This window comes from Orussus abietinus, unplaced genomic scaffold, assembly GCF_000612105.2.
Source record: "Orussus abietinus isolate OABI.00-Male unplaced genomic scaffold, Oabi_2.0 scaffold643, whole genome shotgun sequence".
Classification (NCBI taxonomy): Eukaryota; Metazoa; Arthropoda; class Insecta; order Hymenoptera; family Orussidae; genus Orussus; species Orussus abietinus.
The window spans coordinates 22,531-28,679 of NW_019394801.1; positions in this window are offsets into that span (position 1 = coordinate 22,531).

The window sequence follows — 6,149 nt, forward strand, 5'->3', positions numbered from 1 at the left end:
GATCGAACCTTCCCCTAAAAGACAGCCGACATTTGAGGGCTCCAAGATCCTAAAAAATCGGAAATTATTATTTTCTCAACTAAATGCATTTGTTCCCTCAACGACCTTTAAACTTCAGTACATGCCTCTATTTCCAATACGCGTATAACCGCTCCCGTATCTATATGCATACGGATGGCCACAATGCGAATTAACTGTATGACCATCCGCGTATCTATATATATATATACAGATGGCTACAATGTGAATTAACTGCNCGACGACGACGACGAGGAGGAGGAGGAGGAGGAGGAGGGGGGGGGTTATGCCCTCCCCCCAGCCACTTCTTTCCGACGCAAGGAGGAAATTTCTCCGTAGGAGGGAAGGAGGAAGAGAGGGAACAGTGACGCGTCACAAAGGCGGCGTCTCCCCCGCGCCCTTACCTCCCCCCGCCCCCACGGGAAGTTTAGGGGTTGGTCGCAAGGGGGTGGCCGGTCTCGCTCGGGCGCGGACCGTTGCCATGGATATTTGCATGCGTCCAATAAACGGTGGCTAAGGGGCTCTCGACTTGCTTAGGGTAAAAAGCGAAAGAGGGTTGCTAAACTCCCCCCCGATCTTTCTCTCTCGCTCTCTTCCTCTCTTCCTCCCCTCTGTGCCCCTCTGGCGCCTCCATTAATGGCCTCGAGGTGCCCGAAGACTTGGTGGGGGAGGAGGGGGAGGAGGGGGAACAAGGGGGCAAGACGCCCGGGGGAAACTCACCCCCGAGAGGAAAAAACGGGAAAAGGAGGGAAACGAGGAAAAAAGGAAACTCGCTTAACCCTTTGCAGGAAGGCCGCGATCGCGCGAACGCCCTCCGTGGGGTAATTCCCCCCCTTCCCCCACCCCTTAAGGGATGCCCACCAGGGAATCCGCGTTTTAACAAATTACACGCCCGGGGGTAGGAGGATCAAAGCTCGTCCCGTAATCCCGCCACGTTTGAGCATCTGGGGGTGGAGGCGCCTCCTGAACTTGTTGTGGCCGAGATTAACGTTTCTTTAATGGCGCGTGTAATATTCCATTACGCGCCGACTAGAGCCCGAGAATTGCTCCGCGTCGATCGACCGGGTATACGTGCGTATGTGTGGATGTGGTTAGTGAAATGTATACGTGTCTATATATTTATATATATATATAGATTTATATATTTTTAGAAATATGTGTACGTACACACATAAGGAGCTAACACGCGCCGGTTTCCGCAGCGAAAATTCCGCACTCGACCGAGCACCGTTCCCGTAATCGACGTAAACGTCTCCGAGGGTGCACGCGACCCTCTCGATCCCTCCCTCGTGAATATACATTAAAAGAAGAAGGGAAAACAAATTACACCCGGGGACGGTTCACATTTTACAAATTTTCATGTTAGGCGAGTTGATTCTTGCTTCTCTTACGTTGTGGACCCTCGATTTAATATACTTGGCGCGAGACTCTGCCGGGTTTCTTGATCGGGCGATACAAGTATGAGTTCAGCACCTCTTCCGTACGATCAATTGTAATTTCGATTCAAATTAAACATCTTCCTCGCGTCTTTGTGGGCTCGAAATATCAAATCTAACGTCTCCAATAACTAAACGGTATGATATCTAAATAAGTGTTTCAACACCAATAACTAAATGGTATAATGTTAAAATAATTGTTTCAACACCACGAACTAAACTGTATAATATTTAAATAAGTGTTTTAACACCAATAACTAAATGGTATAATAATGAAATAATTGTTTAAACACCAATAACTAAACGGTATAATATCTAAGTATGTGTTTGAACACCAATAACTAAACGGTATAATATCTAAATAAGTGTTTCCACACCAATAACTAAACTGTATAATATCTAAATAAGTGTTTCCACACCAATAACTAAACTGTATAATATTTAAACGAGTGTTTCAACACCAATAACTAAACAGTATAATATCCAAATAATATCTAAATAAGTGTTTCCACACCAATAACTAAACTGTATAATATTTAAACGAGTGTTTCAGCACCAATAACTAAACAGTATAATATCCAAATAAGTGTTTCAACACCAATAACTAAACAGTATAATATCCAAATAAGTGTTTAAACGCCAAATTCGTGTGAAAACTGCGGCACTTCTTTAACCTACCCTTGTATACGTCCCCGACAAAAAAAGAACGAAGGGAATCCCCCGGGATTTATTCGCATAGCGACCGTTCCGCGGCGATTAGTCCGCGAGGCGACAACTCCGCGCGGAGTACCTAACCTATACCAACCGGCGACGCCTTGCCCCGCAGTCTTTTCGCAGGCGGAATAACTCCGGAATGGGATTGATTCCTCCCGGTTCCTCGATCTCCTCCCGTCCCTCCCTTTCCGCGTTCCTTGCCCGCGGATTCCGGTCCCCCCTCACGAGGGGGGTACACAATGGGTCCCCCCCCGGGGGGGGGGGGATGGAACGTATTCCGGCCGAGTCGCGGTGATTGGGGGAAATTTCATTATTCTCAGACATTACCCCCGTTATTGTAATGCCATCAAATTGGATACGCTCCGTGCAATCCGGAGAGCGAAAGAGAGAAAGGGAAAAGCGAAGAAACGAGTGAGCTGCGAGACTGGATGGGCGGGGGCGGGGGCGGGGGGGGGGACAGCGTTTTCCCGGAGACATTCCGCTGCGTACCTCTTCCGCTGATGCCAGGGGTAGAGGGGGGGGGAGGGGAGGGGTCGTCGGTCGGACCGCCATTTTGGTGCACGCGGAGGCTTCGTTCTTACCCTCGTCGGGGGTTGTCACCCCTGGGGGGGGGAGGGGGGGGTCACGGATTGGGGAGGGGAGGCGCCATTTCTGGTGGACTACGACCGATCGTATCGCGTATATCTAATGGCGTGTCAAACCCCGAAAGCCGCGGACGCGGATGGATTCGGAACGTCCTGCGGTGCTCGCCCTCCCCCCTCCCCCTGGGGGGGACGTCACCCCCATCGGGATTTGAATGTGGCACCCGGCGTGGCGGACGCGTTATTGGTTTACTCGCGCCACTGGGTCCTTGGCGTTCGGCCAGTGGTTCGCATTCGCTGCCAGCCCCCTCCCCCGATGTGTTGGGGGGGGGGGGAACCGGGATGGGCGGAAAAACGCGAGACGGACTTCGAAATTAACCCGGGATCCGGGGGAGGGAGGTTTTTGCGGGCTCGGCCGGGGGACTCCGCCGGAACCCGGGGGTGGTTGACACCCAGGGGGGGGATTCGGGGGTGGGGCGGGGGGGAGATTACATTCATCGTACCCCGCCCGGACGGGGTGTCGATGGACAACCCCGGGTCCGGCGTTCCCTCGGGGAGGGGGGGAGGGTAGGGGGAGGACGGAGGACCTCTGAATGTCCCCGCGGTAATTAATAGTCTCCGGAACGGACAAACGGGGGCGAGTCACCCCCCCCCCGTGCCCCCCGCGATTGTCGAAACGTGTCGCCGGATACGCCCCCGGCGCACCCTAAACGCGTTTTACAACCCCCATATCTCGCCGGCCATTGGTCATTCCTCTGGACGCGGCGCCTCCGCCCCCGCGGCGCGTCTTGTCGAGGGGGTTAAATCGAAAACCACCCTGAAGTCGGTCCCCCCCCGGTCCCATCCGTCCCGCGCGATCACTCCACCGGAATCGCGTAAGTCGGTACCTCTTTTTCTTTCTCCCTTTCTCTCTTTCTATATTCATTAGGTTAACTGGGGCGGCACTTGTCGCGTGGGAGATATTTACCCCCTTGGGGGCCGGGGTGGTTTGCCCCGCCTTGAGTCGAAAGTTCGGGCCCCAGTCGAGAAGTCCGACGCGTCGACGAGATCTTCGATCCTCGACAATCGACCCGGAGAAAATCAGGCGGAACGAAGGGGGAACGAGAGGGGGAGAGGCGTGAAAAATTAAGTCCGTCCCGAAGACGCCACTCCAGGGCGGCCTTAGCCCTTTCGCGGCCGGGGACTCGGGACACAATGCCGCCCCTAATAGATCGAAGAGCGATTTCGGGGGCGATCGGTTAGAGCCCCGGGGAGGGGGTGGAGCGTCTTCGGCCGGGCTCGTCGTCCGCGCGAGAATTCAATGGACACGGTAAGTAACCGCAACAATGCCGCCGCCACCCCCCTAACCCACCCCCCGGTAATGGATGGCTCGAGGAACCCGAGGCGAGTGAATTGTTGGCCCCACGTCCGCCCCGGTGGCGGAGACACCCTCGCTCGTCCTGCCCGCGTAAATCAATGCGCCCCCTCCTCCCCCCAACCACCCCCGCCGTCGCGGATCCAACCCTCGACCCCCTCGCGGACTGAGTTAGGGGGTGTCGGAGACGTCCGGCTCCTGCATTATGTATTTCTCGCCGACCCGCCGCTAACTTCCTCCCCCGACCCACCCCCGGACGAGGAACGTCCCTGCGGCCTTCTTTTCCGGCCAGCGGGTGGCGGTGGGTGGGAAGGTCTCTTTGTCCGAAGCGCTCACCTCTCGATCTTGGACACACCTCGGGCCTCGAATTTTGGGACCTAGGTTTCTTCGGGCGGGGAATCGATGGGCCCTGTTCCAGATTTTAGCTGGTCTTCTCTTTTTTTTTATTTTATATTTTTTTATTTTTTTATTGACGAGAGATCCGGGAGAGCCGAAAGAAAAGCCGACTGGATTTTGGGCCAGAGGTCCGCGGGGACGGGGCCTGATTTACGCAAGATGGCAGCCCGGGAGGGGGAGATGGGGGGACACCTCTGTCCGAGTCGGTAACGTCATTTTAACCGCTGACTGCCTCGGCAACCCTACACCGCCGGGACGGGGACGTCCAAGTTCAACCGCCGTATCGGTTGTCTCCTCCAATAAGGCCGACGAGCGCCGACGAGCGCCGAGGGGCCCGGGGCCCTAGGGCCCCGACCGGCTCGCCTGGCCCGGACGATGAAATCGGCACAGAAAAGCCTCGAGAGGACCTCCGGATTTAGATGTCCACGTTTTTTCCCTCATTTTGATTTGTTCGTATCCGTGCCATATCCGTGCCGTATCCGTGCCGCATCCGTGCACGTTATATCAGGGCGTGCGCCCGTTTCCGCGAGCTCAGGGACGCCGTGGTCCCCAGGTCGGGACGTCTCCAGACGTCGGCAAGAAAAATGCCCTCTTAAAAATGACAAATAAGGACACTGGTAAATATAAAGGACGTACAAAAGCGTCTTGATATTCAATTCGTGTATATTTTTCGTAACTTCCCAATTTAAGGTGATGTGAAAGTGGCGTCGAAGAGATTTCGTTTACCCTCAAATGCAATCTTAAAAATTACAAATAAGGACAATAGTAAAAATACAGGACGTACAAAGCCGTCTCGATATTATATTCGTGTACATTTCCCGTAACTTCCCAATTTAAGGTGACGTGAAAATGCCGTCGAAGAAGTCTCGTTTACCCTCAAATGCAATCTTAAAAATTACAAATAAGGACAATAGTAAAAATACAGGACGTACAAAGCCGTCTCGATATTATATTCATGTACATTTTCCATAACTTCCCAATTTAAAGTGACGTGAAAGTGGCGTCGACGAGGGTTTCATTTATGAAACTTATCTCCGAACTGGGTGTTTTATACCTTATCGTTTTATACCTTACAATGTGTATATAGAAGCTATAAGGAAGGTCCAGCCGTCCATGAAATATCAATTTTAAAATAATTTGTTTCTAGATATGTTCCAAATTTTTTGTAGCAAATGAAATTTCTTAAGTTTCAGGACCTACCTTAGGGTGTCCACATTCACGTTGTACCGTTTGAAACGATTCGGCGCACCTAGTTCGTAAAAAAAGTGTCATGAACGATTGACCTGTCCTATGCCGCTTTCACATCCCCTTAATTTTATTATATTACTTTCCCCCCACCACCTTGACTCGACACGGATTAGCCCCGGATACCTATCATACATGTCCGAATTTGCCTCTTTCCTGGATTCGCAACTTATCAAATTTCAATTTTTTTTTTAATTCGTTCATAAATATTTTCCAAATTTTTTGTAACAAATTAAATTTCTTGAGTTTCAGGACCTACCTTAGGCTGTCCACATTCACGTTGTACCTTTTGAAACAATTCTGTACACCCAGTTCGTAAAAAAAGTGTCATGAACGATTTACCTGTCGAATGCCGCTTTCACATCCCCTTAATTTTATTATATTACTTTCCCCCCACCACCTGGA